This window comes from Narcine bancroftii, chromosome 7 (genome assembly GCF_036971445.1).
Source record: "Narcine bancroftii isolate sNarBan1 chromosome 7, sNarBan1.hap1, whole genome shotgun sequence".
In the NCBI taxonomy this organism is placed as follows: domain Eukaryota; kingdom Metazoa; phylum Chordata; class Chondrichthyes; order Torpediniformes; family Narcinidae; genus Narcine; species Narcine bancroftii.
This window is the reverse complement of record NC_091475.1, coordinates 184,451,614-184,467,414: the sequence shown is the minus strand read 5'-3', so window position 1 is coordinate 184,467,414 and position 15,801 is coordinate 184,451,614. Positions and strand designations below refer to the sequence as shown.

Below are 15,801 nucleotides of genomic sequence, written 5' to 3'. Positions count from 1 at the left end.
TAAGCAGGCACAGGACTGGTCAGTACTTGGAGGGGAGACCACCTAGGAACACCAGGTGCTGAGGGTTTCTGTGAGGGGCGATGGACAAGTGGTGACTCTTTGCCTTACGGTACCCAAACTTAAAGAATTTCATGTATGTTACATTCTAAATGTGGTATTATATGACAGTAATGGAACCTTTACCTTTATATCTGTCATAATGTATTTAAATGGTTATATTTTCTACCCCATATATCACTTTTGGTTTAGTTACTGATCTATTTTTAGATCACAATTTCAGTTATATGTTTGCATGGCAAAAGAGCTGTGTGAGGAAGAGAAATAAAATAAAAACAGCACTCAATTACTTCTGGCCTTCCTGTGATTTCACCTTGATTTTATGTTTTGTTACCCCCCCATCCCTCCTCCCTTCCATTTCCTAGCTCTGAACTTGGGTTGCTACGGCTCGCGGTTCTTATTAATTTGGGTCAGAAAATGAAAATACAGCACCCCTTTTGCATCTTCACAAAAATACCAAGTTTTGCAATCTGTAAAAGCAATACTTGGTGGATTTACATTCCTAATATTAACATAAGCCACCTATTTTTATGCCAGCAAAAATTCTAAAGACCTGATTTTAGCTCTTGCTGATAGCAATTACAGATTACCAGTTCTCCGAGCCGTCTAATTAAATGAGTAACTGCCATCAAAACGCAGTTTACCATTCACTAATACTGAAATAAACTACAAAATAAGGTATATTAAGTTAAACACTAAATTAAAAATGTAACTAAAATCTGAGATATCAATGTTTAAAATCTTTAATATTCCCCTTTCAGCTGAATCCCAGCTTTCATATTATATAAAGGTAGTGGTCTTTATTTATTTTAAATAAGTTTCTTGATCATGATAAAATGTTTTGCCTATTTATGGTCATGGCAAGTCCTTGGGATAGAAGCTTAATAGTGCTGTTGGATTCCAGCACATGGAGCTCGACAACCCCATTGACAAGACCGCCATGATCACTGAGAGGCTCACCCTATTCATCATATGGATGCTCCTGTCTCTGCTTTGAGCAGATAAGCCACCTCGGTCTGTTTTCTCTTGCAGATGTTGCAAAGCAGAAGCGTTTTTTGAACTTGAAATTTCAGAGATTTTCATGCACAGATTCTTCTCCCATTTCTTCCCTTGCCAAAGTACCTTCATTTTCTGGACAGCAAAATAAAATTTCCTGTTTTGGAAAATCAAAGAAAAGTTTGAAAAATATATTTTTTAAAATGTTACTTTCATCTATTTTTATCTGAATATATGCCATTGTTGGTCCTTTCTATTTTAAAAACACCATTAATTAAATTTATTGTTTAAGAAATAATATCCAAAATTATTTGGCTAATAAACCAAAACTAGAAAGGTATTTCATTATAAACCTACTCAACACAAACTTTTGTGTTTGGTCAGCATTGATCAGCCATGGTCATGTTGACTCGTGTGGCAGGTACAATGGGGCCTAGTGGCCAATTCTTATGTTCTAGAAATATTGTGTTGACTTTAGATAATTATGGTACAATTTTTGAAGCAGATTATTTTTTTCATGTGAAACTTCACTTAAAGTTTATCCTCACTGACATTGTCTCAGATTATTACCAGACTAATTGCAATCTCACTCTGAGCTGGTGCCTATTTCAATATTTCCAACATTCTTGGCCTGTCACTATTGTTACCTCAGCCCATCTGTTATGGAATCCTCCATTCAATACTTCCCTGTGGGGTTCGCATTTTCAGATGTTTGAAAACTTCACCTCATTAAACTGCAAGTCTTCCTTGCTAATCACCCTTGTTCTCGCAGAATTAAATTTGGCTTCTTATCTCTAACTTTATAATGATTTTTATGACCTTGACACTCCCTACCTTGATTTCCTCTAGACTGACAGCTCAGGTCATTAAATCCCTATGTTTATTTTGCATTCTCAATGTTCTGAAAATGCCCACTTTCCCAGTCTAACATCCTCTTCTTCAATGTCCTCCTTAAAACTTACCTCTTTTTAATCTCATTATTCCCAGTGTCTACTTCCTTGTCTTGGCACTGATTTGTCTAATTACATTTTGAAGGATCAGAATACTTAAAAAAAATATTCCTAGTATTTTCTGATATGTTTTAGATCTATCAATAATCTAAAAAACAAGTAATATCAACCAGGCAATTATCCCAATTTTTGCCTCTTAGCTATTTTTGGCTGAAACAAAAATATTTGCTCTGCCTAGCCATAATGAGAAAGAACAATTTCTGTTCAATATTTTGTAAATAGATAAATAAAGGTGATTTCATTTTTTTTTACAAACAACATCACATACCGTGCACTCATTATGAGCCATTTAAGACCTTAATATCAATGGGAATTGATATTTTTGAAAATATCCCTTAAACTTCAATGTATACATTGCAATGGTAAAGTTTCTGTGCTGATGGGAAGTATTTGATTCTGTTGCATTTGGCCCTGATGCCACAAGTAACAAAAAAGTAAGATTTATTTCACGAGACAAATATCTCGCTCAGTAAGTTTAAATATTTGTGGTGCCAGGGCAAGGGAAATAAATTATGTGGGAGTGCATAGTGGTAGAGCTCCTGATCAGGTTAATAGATTTCAGAGTTCATACATGAAATCACATACAATCCTGAGATCCTTTTTCCAGTGAGCAAGATAGAATTTCCTCTTATTGGAAGTACAAAAAAACTTAACACAACATACATATGTAAACAAAGAAAGAAATACAAACAAACTGACTGTGCAATAGAAAGAGGAGAAATCAATAAAGTGCAAAGTAAGAGTCCTTAAGTGAATCCCTGATTGAGTTTGTGTTGAGGAGTCTGATGGTGGAGGGGTAGCAGCTGTTCCTGAACCTGATGCTGTGAGTCTTGTGGCATCTATACCTTTTCCTGATGGCAGCAGCGAGAACAGAGCATGTGCTGGGTGGTGTGGATCCTTGATGATTGGTTCTCTTCTCTGATGGCAGTGATCCCTGTAGATATTCTTGGAGGGTTTTGCCTGTGATGTCCTGGGCTGTGTCCACTATCTTTTGCAGGGCTTTATGCACAGGAGAATTGGTGTCCCCATACCAGACTGTGATGCAGTTATTCAGCACACTTTCCCCCACACATCTGTAGAAATTTGCCAGGGTTTTAAAGTCATACCAAACCTCAGCAAACTCCTAAGGAAGTGGAAGCACTGACGTACTTTCTTCATGATGCCATTATTGTATTGGGTAGTTTTACAAGATCGTGTTATATGGTGAGCGGGCCACCGAGACAGAGGTGCACCAAAGAAGAGGTACAAGGACGGCTTAAAGAAATCTCTTGGTGCCTACCACATTGACCACCGCCAGTGGGCTGATATCACCTCCAACCGTGCATCTTGGCACCTCACAGTTCGGCGGGCTGCAACCTCCTTTGAAGAAGACCGCAGAGCCCACCTCACTGACAAAAGACAAAGGAGGAAAAACCCAACACCCAACCCCAACCCACCAATTTTCCCTTGCAACCGCTGCAACCGTGTCTGCCTGTCCCGCATCGGACTTGTCAGTCACCAACAAGCCTGCTGCAGACGTGGACATACCCCTCCATAAATCTTCGTCCGCGAAGCCAAGCCAAAGAAGAAGAAGTTTTGCAAGCTACTTTTGCAAAATCCTGTGCACATCAATTTGTAATGAGAAGGTCAGTTGTTCAAATTTTAAATCAGATTTGCTTTTTTTTCTCCCACCTAAAAGTTAGAATTAAGAAAAGAAAATTAATTTGCTCTCAGCAAGGATGATAACAGCTTTAAAACAAAAAAGATGAAATAAGCTGATCTGAAACTCTGGAGAGTTTAATTATAGAACACAGCTTCCTTGTGGCAGTTCATTTTGTAGCATCTGTCAGTCTGTAATTATTTCCGAGGATCCACAGGATCCAGTGGGATTTCAAAAACAGTTAACACTCGGTCATCATATTTTCATAAATGTGACATTTTCTGTGCTGGATTGTCCTATTTACAGCAAAAGCAAAATAGTTGCTCTCAGTGAAATACCTCATTTCAGTGCAATATCAGCCACAAAAGAGAGGTTAGCTTCTATTTACACACAAAGTTTTGCCTTCTTACCTGTTTTGCTGCTCTTCTTGGGTTGTATGTCCAAAATTAAGACCTGGTTCATAAGGTCAATTGAGATGAAATACGTCATCCTTGATAAATAAATTTAGAACTGAGAGACCGTACTTTACATACAATTACAGAGTAACTCAAGCAATTTTGGGGATTTTGCTTTCATTACCTCACATCAGAGTTCTTCTACATTTAAAACAGTTTCGTAACCAGATGTTTCTTGAAAACAGCCCTGAATTTGCATTTAGCTGATTTCAACCCTTTTTACCTTACTTTTTTTTTACTGTAGTTCAATTTTTTTTTCCACCAAAAAAGTATTATTTTTATTATAACCATATAACAATTTACAGTACGGAAACAGGCAATATCGGCCCTTCTCGTCAGCACCGATTTACGTGAAACTCCACTAGTTCCACCTACCCATTCCCTTGCCCATAACCCTCCAACCCCCTCACATCCATGTCACCTCCTCTTAAATGATAGAATTGACCCTGCCGCAACTTTCTGTTCCGGTAGATCATTCCACTCAGCCACCACTCTCTGAGTGAAGAAGCATCCTCTTAGATTACTCCTAAAGTTTTGCCCCTAACCCTTAACTTATGGCCTCTTGTTCCAATCTCCCCTACCCTCAGGGGAAAGAGCCTATTCACATCTACTCTATCTATTCCCTTCATAATTTATCAAATCCCTCAACCTTGTATGCTCCAATGAATAAAGTTCCAGTCTACTCGATCTTTCTCTGTATTCTAGATACTGCAATCCAGTCAACATTTTCATAAACCTTCTTTGCACCCTCTTAACTTTATTTATATCCTTCCTATAATTTGGAGACCAGAACTGCACACCAAACTTGCCCTCACCAATGCCTTAAACAGTCTCAACATTACCCCCTAGCTCCTATATTCTATGCTATGATTTATAAAGGCTAGCTTACCAAAAGCCTTCTTCACCACCCTATCTACACGGGAATCCACTTTCAAGGAACGCCGAACCATTATTCTGAAGACATCCATCAGTGCTAAGATATGGTGCCTTTGGTACTCATAGCTCAGAATAGACAATTCCTGATGATTGATAAAATATCAGAGCTGGCAAGAAAATTAACAAGGAGGATCTTCACTTTTAAACCTAATCTTTGCCCAAAATATTTAAGCAAGTTTTGGGATGAAAGTTTTTTTTAAATTTTTTATTTTTCACACCATAAATCACATTAGCCATGATATACACTTTTTCTTTTTCACACATTACCTAAGTTGATGGAAGGAGAAGGAAAGAAAAGAATGGACTCAGTAGAATTTCTGGTGTATTTTTGTTGAATGACAACATTGTCTGACTGGTTTAATGCAACCTAGATTGTATACCTAAAATGGATGAGGGGGGGGGGGTGGGGGGTGGCTTTGGAGGAGGGGGGGGGGGGGAGAAAAAGTCACTGTATACTGTAGTTCAATTTAAAGTAACATTTCAAGTTATTCTTTATTGAATCCTCGTTATAGAGCATAGAATCAGGCCCTTTGTTCCACTTGTCCATGCCAACAGGTTGCATATCTGAAGAAGTCCTATTTCATTGCATTTGACCCATATCCCTCCAAAACTTTCCTATCCATGTATGTGTATGTCTTATAAATATTATTATTGTACCCACTTCTATCACATTCTTTAGCATTTTGTTTCATGTACCCACTGCTCTCATGTGGAAAAGATCCCCCCTTGGGTCCTGTAATGATAGTGGTCAGGTTTGCATGGTCACTAGCAATGCCTTACTGTTTGATTAGACTTGGCTGCCAGCAGGGGGCTGACACATGGTTTGCTGGATCTGTAATGGAGGTTTGCAGCCTCATGGTGCTGTTTACAACAACTTTAAAGTAATGAACTGTAATTTTGTCCTCTTCATCCATGTGTTGTCTTAAGAACTCACACATACAAATACAAGATGAAACATGAAGTCAGAAGTAGGATGAAGGTAATTAGAAGGAAATACTTTAAAAGGTAAAATCTAAAGTCCACAGCTGATCAGTGAAGCAGGGCTAACAAAGTGAAAAATGGAAGAATTACATTCACCAGTGAAACTTCAGCTGACAGGTAATGTGGCAGAAAATTGGAACAAATTTAAATAGCATTTTGGATTGTATTTAGTGGCAGTCAGAGATGATGAGAAAAGTGATAAAGTGAAAGCCTCAGTTTTCTTACATGTCATGAGTGATGAAGCCCTGGAGGTGTATAATAACTTCACATTTGCTGTTGAAGGAGACAAAATGAAACTGGAAAAAATAATGGAACAGTTTGAGGTATATTGCTTACCTAAACGTAATGTGACATTTGAGAGGCAAAGATTTTTCACATGTGTAAAGAAAATGGAAGAAAGTATTAATCAGTATGTGACTGAATTGAGAAACAGAAGCAAAGCATGTGAATTTGGTGGACTGATTGACTCGCTGATAAAAGATAGACTTGTGTGTGGTATTCCAGATAGTAGTCTAAGGGAAAGACTGCGAAGAGAGCAAAATCTAGACCTGGAAAAAGCCATAGCACTTTGTAGAGCTGCAGAAACTGTAAAATTGCAGGCAAAAGAGCTGTTCAGTGAAACTAGCTGCAATGTGGATGCATTGAGCAAGAACGGACATAAACTGTTTAACAAAAAGTGAGCCAAAGTGGAAAGAGAGGTGTGGCCAGCGAACAAAAATAAAAGCGACAATCAAAAGCCATGTTGTCGATGTGGTACACAACACCTACCAAAAAAGTGTCCAGCATATGGTAAAACATGCTACAAAAGCAACCATTATGCCCGTTGCTGTAGGAACCAAGTGAAACAAAGCAAGGTTCATGCAGTAGATGAAAGGGAGATAGATGAATTCTATTTAGACATTGTGACTGAAAATAAGAATGAAAACAAAGACTGGATGGTGAGATTAAAAGTGAATGACATATACATTTCAGTTAAATTGGATACTGGAGCACAAATTAATGTAATATCAGACACTGATTTTAAGAAGATTAGACCCAGACCAATGATGTATGGAAAAAAAGTGAAGGTGACAGGATATTCAGGCACCAATGTACCAGTGCAAGGAGAATGCATGGTCAAAGTGAAACACAAAGATAAAGAGCACATGCTAACATTCATTGTGGTACCAAAGGATGTACAGGTCATTCTAGGTTTAACAGCCTGTGAGAAACTGAACTTGGTAAAAAGAGTCCTAATTGTGGAAAGTGAAGGAGAGACAGTCTATGAAGAACTCATGAAAGAGAAAATTACCTATTTCAGGGTCTAAGCTGCCTTCCAGGAGAACACACGATCAGGTGGATAAACATGTGCCACCAATAATGCATCCTTGCAGAAAAGTTCAATTTGCACTTCAAAAACAACTAAAAGCAGATTTACAAAGGATGGAAAACCTGAACATGATTCAGAAGATAGATGAGCCCATGGAGTGGGTGAGTTCACTTGTTGTTGTGGACAAAAAGAATGGAAAGCTTAGAATTGGCTTGGATCCAAGAGATCTAAACAGAGCAATAAAGAGAGAACATTTTAAGCTTTCGACACATGAAGAAATCATGTCACAGTTTGCAAATGCAAAGTTTCTCAGCAAATTAGATGCATCATCAGGATTTTGGGAGTTAAAATTGGATGTTGCAAGTTCAAGACTGTGCATGTTCAATGGTCCATTTGGCAGATACAGATTCCTAAGGTGACCATTCGGAATTGCCTCAGCTCCTGAAGTGTATCACAAAACTATTCATATGGTCTATGAGCACCTGGATGGAGTTGATACTTCAATGGATGACATCATAGTATGGGGAACCATGAAAATAGAATATGATAAGAGGCTAAGGAAAGTGCTGGAAACAACAAGGAAGGCAAACCTGAAGCTGAATAGAGAGAAATGCCAATTCAGGGTGACAGAACTAACATTTGTAGGAGATATTATTGACAGTGAGGGCATCAGACCAGATCTCAGAAAAGTGTCCGCCATTGGGAACATGCCAAGGCCACAATGCAAAAAGGACATACAGAGGTTTAATGGAATGGTCAACTATATGGGTAAATTCATATCCAACCTCTCAGAATAGATGGCTGCATTGAGAAAACTAACAGAAAAGAACAATGAATGGGGGTGGAATCATGGGCGTGAAAAGTCATGGAGCAAACTAAAGAAACTGCTCACAGAGGAACCAGTTCTGAGGTTTTACAACCCAGCGAGACCCATCAAGATATCATCAGACGCATCATGTAGTGGGCTCGGTGCAGTTCTTCTAAAAAAAAGATGATTGGCAGCCCATTACATATGTCTCATGGTCAATGTCAGAGACGGAGACGTGATCCACTCAAATTGAATAGGAGCTGCTCAGCATTTCATCAGTTTGCGTCAGGACAAGCAATCAGTGTAGAGACTGACCATAAGCCCTTGATTGCACTGTTCCAAAAACTATTAAATGAATGTCCACTTAGAATAGAAAGAATGATGATTCGGCTGCAATGCTATAACTGAATGTGACATACTCTCTGGGTAAGCTAATGTACACATCAGACACGTTGTCTAGAGCTGTTGACACAAGAGAGCCCACAAGTACCAAAATGGATGAAGACATGAATGCCTTCGTGGACATGATCACAAGTGCATTTCCCATATCAGATGCAAAAATGGAGATGAAACACTGAGACAACTGAGAAAAAGCACCTTGGATGGATGGCCCATCATGAAGCAGGACTGTTCACCTGATGTTTCAGAGAACTGGAACTGCAGGGTGGAACTATCAGTGGTTGAAGGTATTATCTATAAAGGAAGTAAAATCCTTATTCCAAAGAGTCTGAGAAAAGAGATGCTAAAAAAGGATCCATGGAGGACATCTTGGAATTGAAAAGTGTAAGAAAAGAGCATGAGAGGTGATGAACTGGCTAAGAATCAACAAGAATATAACAAATGAAGTGTCCAAATGTACAATATGCTGGAAATATCAAGCAAGCTATATTGAAGAACCACTAAAGCCACACCCAGCACCAAACAGACCTTAATGGAAGGTAGTAGCTGACCTATTTGAATGTCAAGGGAAGGACTATCTTGTAGCCACAGACTATTACTTCCTGTATTCAGAGATGTGTAAATTGAACACCACCACTGCTGATGGTGTAATAATAGGTATGAAAGCCATATTCTCCAGACATAGCGTGGCAAGTAAGGCCTTCACAGATAATGGACCCCAGTTTTGCAATTTAAAATTCCGAGTTTTTTGCCAAAGAGTGGGACTTTGTACACAGCAAGTCAAGTCCTCATTTTCCACAGTCCAATGGTCTGGTGGAAAAATCAGTACAGACAGTGAAAAGGCTGATAAACAAGGCAAAAGACAGTGGAACAGACTTCTACCAGGGCAGTCTAGTATACAGCACAACATTACTCGAGTGTGGTATGTCACCAGCACAACTCCTTTTGGGTCGTAGGGTAAGATCAAACATCCACTCAGGAGAACCTCCTAAAAACAAAAGAGAGGGAGAAAGTGAGGAAGTTCAAAGAACCACAGAAAGAAAAACAAAAGTATTACTTTGACAGAGGAACAAAAAAACCTATCGGAAGTCTACACTGGTGACCAAGTAAGGCTAAAAGACAAAACAAACTTATGGACTTAGAAGGAAACTGTCCTTAGTGAAGTCCAGCCAAGATCATACACCATTCAGATAGATGAATGTGATGTTTTGTGAAGAAATTGTTGAGTCCTTCAAATGGGACCAGCCACAGTAGATGGAAAAATGGCTACTGTTGAGCAACCTGAATGCACAGCTGAGAAGATATTGTCTGAGGCAACAACTCAGATTTAAGGACAATCAATCAGGAGATCATCAAGACATATGAATTCTTGTAAGAGACTCAGTGAGCAAATTTAAAGACTCCTGTTATAGAATGAAGTAGTGCTATCTTATTCGCTCTTTATGTTTTAGTGTATGTAAATGTGAACACACAAATCAAGTTTAAAAAATGTCCACAATGTTGATAATAATGAAAATGTAAGTTCTTGGTGTTAAAGTTAAAATTGCAGAGTTATATAAAGAAAACGTTAGTTAAAAGTAAACTACTTTTGTTTTAAGAAAGGGAGATGCAATGATAGTGATCAGGTTTGCATGGTCACTAGCAATGCCTTACTGTTTGATTAGACTTGGCTGCCAGCAGGGGGCTGACACGCAGTATGCTGGATCTGTAATGGAGACACAGCTTTATGGTCTGCCTCATGATGTTGTTTACAACTTTAAAGTAAAGAATCTTTTCATCCATCCATGTGTTGTCTTAAGAACTCACACATACAAATACAAGATGAAACAAGTCCCCTATAAATCTTTCCTCTCTCACCTTAACTCTATAGCCTCTAGTTTCAAACTCTGTAACTCAAGAAGCAAGTCTGTGATCATTCAGCTTATCTATGTATCTCATGATTTTACTTATTTCTTTAAGGTCACCTCTCAGCATCTGACACTTCAGAAAAAATGTCACAGCCTATCTAAACCCCTCTTGTACCACAAGCTCTCCAGTCCTAATAACGCCCTTGTGAATCATTCCTGAACCCTTTCCAGCTTAATGACACAATTTCTATTGACAGATGACCAGAAACTGCCCAAATGGTCCAAGTGCAGGTTTTGTTAATGTCTTGTATTGTTATTGTCTTCGTAATCAGTGTCCCTTCAAACCATCAACAAAAATGCGTAGAACTAAGTTAAATAAGAGTGTACTATAAGCCAGTTTTCTAAATGAGAAAAAATGCAATGGAATTAACTGTGTCACCCTGAAAGTGTATTTGGAGCTCTGTGAGAAGGGATTTGGTGAGTAAGGTTGGTGTTTATGGAGATGAAAAATCAGAGCATTCTCAAGGGAACGGTCACCTTAGAAAGGTGAATGGGGATTGAAACAGAAAAATTGACTGGTGATAGCATCACCTTGGAAGAACTGTAAATTATCAGGTATGGGCTTTTGTTTTCTGAGGCTATTGACAAGTCCTTTCCAAATGCGTTGTTGTTCTGCTTCAGCTCTATAACTCTAGTATTGGTTATTACTTGTTAACATTTAAGAGGAAACGTTTGTCTTCAGGAAAGTGACATGGAGAAATAGTCCAGAGGTTATTATCTTCAAGAATAGAAAGATATAGCTTTGAAGCAGACATTATGCCTTCAAGAACAAGATTAAATGAAGCCAGCAAGATGGTAGAAAACGGGCTAATATGGCGAGGAATAGGATTTTTTAAAACAAAGCAATTCTGCATCAAAACTAGACATGAGTGCTACAAAATGGTTACAATTATAACTTCTGCTTCAGCCCTGTTAGATATAATAATTTTTTTATTGAAATACAGAATTTAAGTCATTAGAGACAGAAGAAAACTTGTAAATTCTGCACATTAGAATGTACATTCATGAAATTCAGTGTACAAAGTAAACTTGGTATAGAGCTTAAAAACTGAGAGATTTCAAGTGTTGGTTCACAGAGTAATCTAGAATCTAGATTGTGCAATTATAGTGATTCCGCTGTCATGGGCTGTCACATTAATGGGAAAATCCCATTAAAAATATAGTTCACTATCACCAGATGTAACATTGTGCAGACAATTGGCAGTGACTTCTCCATGAGTGGTGTTGACAGATGACAGTAGTCGAGGAAATTGATGGATGCAGAAACAACATAGTGACAGATAGGCAGTGTACAGTTTGGATGTCATGGAATCTTGATGGTAAAGGAGCTGACCTTCTGTGTCCATGCCAGTGTCTATGGAACAATCCAATCACTTCCATTCTCCCACTTCATTTCTGTAGCACTGCAAGTTAACTTTTAATTTATTTTTGAAATCATGGATTTTTCTGCTTTCCCTGTTTTCTTAGACAAGTGAGTTCGTATCACAGTGTCGGTCAGTCGGTGGGGTTGGAGGGGGGGGGCAGGGCAGGGAAGGTGTGTGTGTGTGTGTGTGCTAAAAATTCATAAGAACAGCTTTTCTATTTCTACCTGTTAAAATCTTGAACACCTCAGAACTAGTTGACATCTATTTTCAGTATAGCCGTCTATTCCTGTAAATCATGCTTATTTTCGAGGGTTTTGTCACAATTCATTATCTTAGTAAACCCTGACTCTGGGGATGCACGGGTGGCCTTTACAGTGCCAGCAAATGGAACAGGAATTTGGATCCCACATTGTCTATAAGGAGTTCGTATGTTCTCCTTGTGACTGCGTGAGTTTTCTCCAGGGGCTTCAGTTTCCTCCCACTATTTGAAATGTACTTGGGGTGCAGGTTAATTGGGTGTAAATTGAGGGGGGGGCATGACTTGTGGGCCAAAATGACCTGTTATCGATTGGTATGTCTAAATTTAAAAAATTAAATTAAAAATTATTAATTCAATATTCTAGCTCCAACTAGTATTCTTTTCTCTTCTTGACTTGTTATCAATCTTATTTTCCTCTTCATCTACCCCCCCCCCCCCCCCCAATTTATTGTACATAGCCTAATTCTTGCTTGGAGAAGTATCTGACATAATATGATTCTTGGGGAACTGTAGAATTTTTCATATTCTCAGTCTACCTTGATGTCTAATAATCCTGCTTTGAACATAATGAGAAAAAAATAAAATACATTCATTGATTTGTCCTTTATTTACCCTGCTAACAACATGTTCAAAATATTTTAAACACAATTTCCCTTAAATTATACAGTTATACCTTATAGCTGTTATCTGGCATCCATGGGGATTATTAGTGCAGGATAAGTGAATTTTTCAGTTGCTTGAGATTGCATGTTGCATGATTGCCAAACTAATGGCACGGCACGCTAAATTTAAACCTATATTTTTTATCTATTTATTTTCCAAGATTTTTTTTGCTGCTTGATTGAGGCTGCTGGTTGTTTGAATTCCAGATGACAGGAGTTTCACTGAACTAATATTAACCTGGTAAAGTCGTGTAGTGTTTTCCCTCCACATTTGCTGCTATCACATGTTTAACAATAAGCTCTATGATAGGCTAACTATTATTCCATGTTTCCTTACTCCCTCCTTGTTACAGAGTAACATTCTAGCATCTAAAAGCAAAATTTTCTGGAATATTGAAACCGATAATCCACTGTCATTGCAGTATTATTAAATACCTGGGTATAATCAGTCCTAGGAAATTTATAGGCTCTAGGCCCAAAAATGATTTCTCGGGTACTTTATTTTTACTGATGTTAATTATTTTAAGATGCTGACTCTATATTTCATCTTGGGTAGTCTCCAACTCTCTGGCCCTTTTCTCCTTCACTTTCCCCTCCACTACCCTCCCTACCTACTTGTCACCTACACCCTTCCTCCACCTCCCCACCCTCTTTCTTCTTCCTATCATAGGGCTTCTTTGTCAGCCCTGTGCTTCTCCCCCCCCCCCGCCACCCCATCACTGCTTAGCTTATTTCTTTACTTCCCTGTGCCACATGTATTCACCCACCACCTGCCAGCCTGTGCTCCTCCCCACTTCCTAACCCACATTTTTATGCTGGCATCTGTTCAGTTCTTACTATTTGTGATGATGGGTTTTTGGCCCAGAACAGCAACTCTCTATTCCTTTCCAGGAATACTGCCTAAGTTCCTCCAGCGCTTGCTATGTGTATTGACTTTCATTTGACCATCTTTTCTCTTCAACTCCCAATTATAAATCTTGTCAATTCTGTGGCTAATGTCTTTTTTTACAGTAATAAAAAAGTACACTGTTTTCATATTTCCTGCTACCTTACTTTTACAGAATCATTATAGCTCAGAAAGAGGCATTTGACTCATTGAATCTGTACAAACATTTCAATCCCATACCTCTAAACCTCCCATAAAACCTTTAGATGACGATCTAGTTGCCCTCTGACTCTATTTCCACCACCCTTGCAGCTAATGTTAGAAATTGTAATCAAATTCTGAATCAAAAAGGTTTGCTTCCATCCATTTTGCATTGATTAGCTATGAAGTTTATGTTGACCTACATGCAACTATTTGCCAAAATAGATCAAATAATGTGCACTGGAATTAGGCTATTTTTTTACTGAAAAGGTGCATTAGTTTATGATTGGTTGTTATTTTCAGTGCTTGTGTGGTGAGGCCAGAAAGAGAGAGACAAGATGTATTAAGGACAGGGAGGAGATGAATGTAAAAGGAAGCGTTCAAAAAGTCAGGCATGGAAGCAGTGATAGTGTAAATAGTAAAAAAGAAGAGATTGAAGTAAAACATGAAACATGTAGACATTTTGGTTGAAGTAAAAAGTTGGAGAAACTCAGCAGGTCAAGCAGTGTACTTTATATAGCAAAGATAAAGATACATAACCAATGTTTCAGGCTTGAGCCCTTCGTCAAGGTATGAAAAAATGTAGGCAGATGCCCAAACAAAAAGGTGAGGGGGGAGAGGAAGGGGCAGGGGCAGGGAGAGGAGCACAGTCCCACAGGCAGGAGGTAATAGGTGGATAAGGGAGGGAGGGTACACCAGCAAGTAGGGGGAAGTGGGATGGCTCTGTGAATGGAGAGGGAAGGGGGTAGAGAACAGGAGGAAAGAAGACAAAGGGAAAAGGAAGGGAGGAAGAATGAAGAGTAGCCTTCGAAAAGATCACTTGATGTAGAATTAAAAAAGCAAGATCTTTGAGTGTAGCATGAATTGGATGTTGAAGGATGTGGTGGAAGTGAAGGATGGTTAGGTATATTCTCCTGGGATAAGTTGAGAATGATGTTGAGGACCAACACCAGGGGACGTGAAGATAAGCACTCATTCTTTTTGTGTAACCTTTTTTAGATTCAACCAGATTTTAGTGGATGTTTGGGTTAACTCTCCCCCCCTCCCCCCTCCCCCAATCCCACTCCTCTCACATGTTCAATTCCTGTCCTGGACTAACATTGGAACATGTCTAGTCTTGCAATCATTAAATCCTCTGACATTGGATTATTCCTTTTGCTTGAGCATTCAATCAGACATTGCATATTTTCCTCCGAAGGTGCACCATGCAAGTGTAAAATAGACCAATACAGCATGTAAACAGGCTGTTTATCCCACTTATTTCATGCTCATTGTCCATTGTCCATTAGTAGAACTCTTATTTTATTTTCCTTACATTACCATCAACTACCTCCCTGATTCTACCACTCACCTACTCACTGGGACAATTTACAATGACCAGCTAACCTACCCAACCTGCACATCATTAGGCTGTGGGAGAGAACTGGGGCATCTTGAGCACACATGTCAAACTCAGGCCCGCGGGCCAAATTTGGCCCATGATATAATATAAGATCATACCAAGTATGTATTAGAGCTGGCCCGCTGGCCGCCGCGCCAGTATAGCGCATGCACTGCTAATACTACAAATCCCAGAATGCTTTGCAAATGCGTTGGCGCCGGCCCGTCAGCCCGCTAATCGCCCCCACCTCCTCTCTTTACTTTCATTAGCATCTGCGACCTGTCGCCCAACTCACATGTAATAAACCCCTTACGAAAAATGGCCAAACGAAAGACAGAAAACAGGACCTTTCAAGACAGGTGGGAGGCAGACTGTATGTTCATCATTTTAAAAGACAAACCTGTTTGTCTTGTGTGTGGAGCCAGCGTGTCTGTAGTTAAAGAATTTAACATACGACGACACTATGAAACGAAACATCAGGACAGGTATAAGGATCTGAACGAGAAGCAAAAGCTCCAGAAGGTGGAGGAGATGAAAAGAAGTCTGGTTTT

General features: G+C 39.0%; 1 protein-coding gene across 1 annotated transcript in view; it reads left to right on the top strand.

Annotated features, from left to right (window-relative positions):
- dclk1a (doublecortin-like kinase 1a) overlaps window positions 1–15,801 on the top strand; it is a 266,264-nt gene that overhangs the window by 110,300 nt on the left and 140,163 nt on the right. The gene's annotated exons all lie outside the window — the stretch shown is intronic.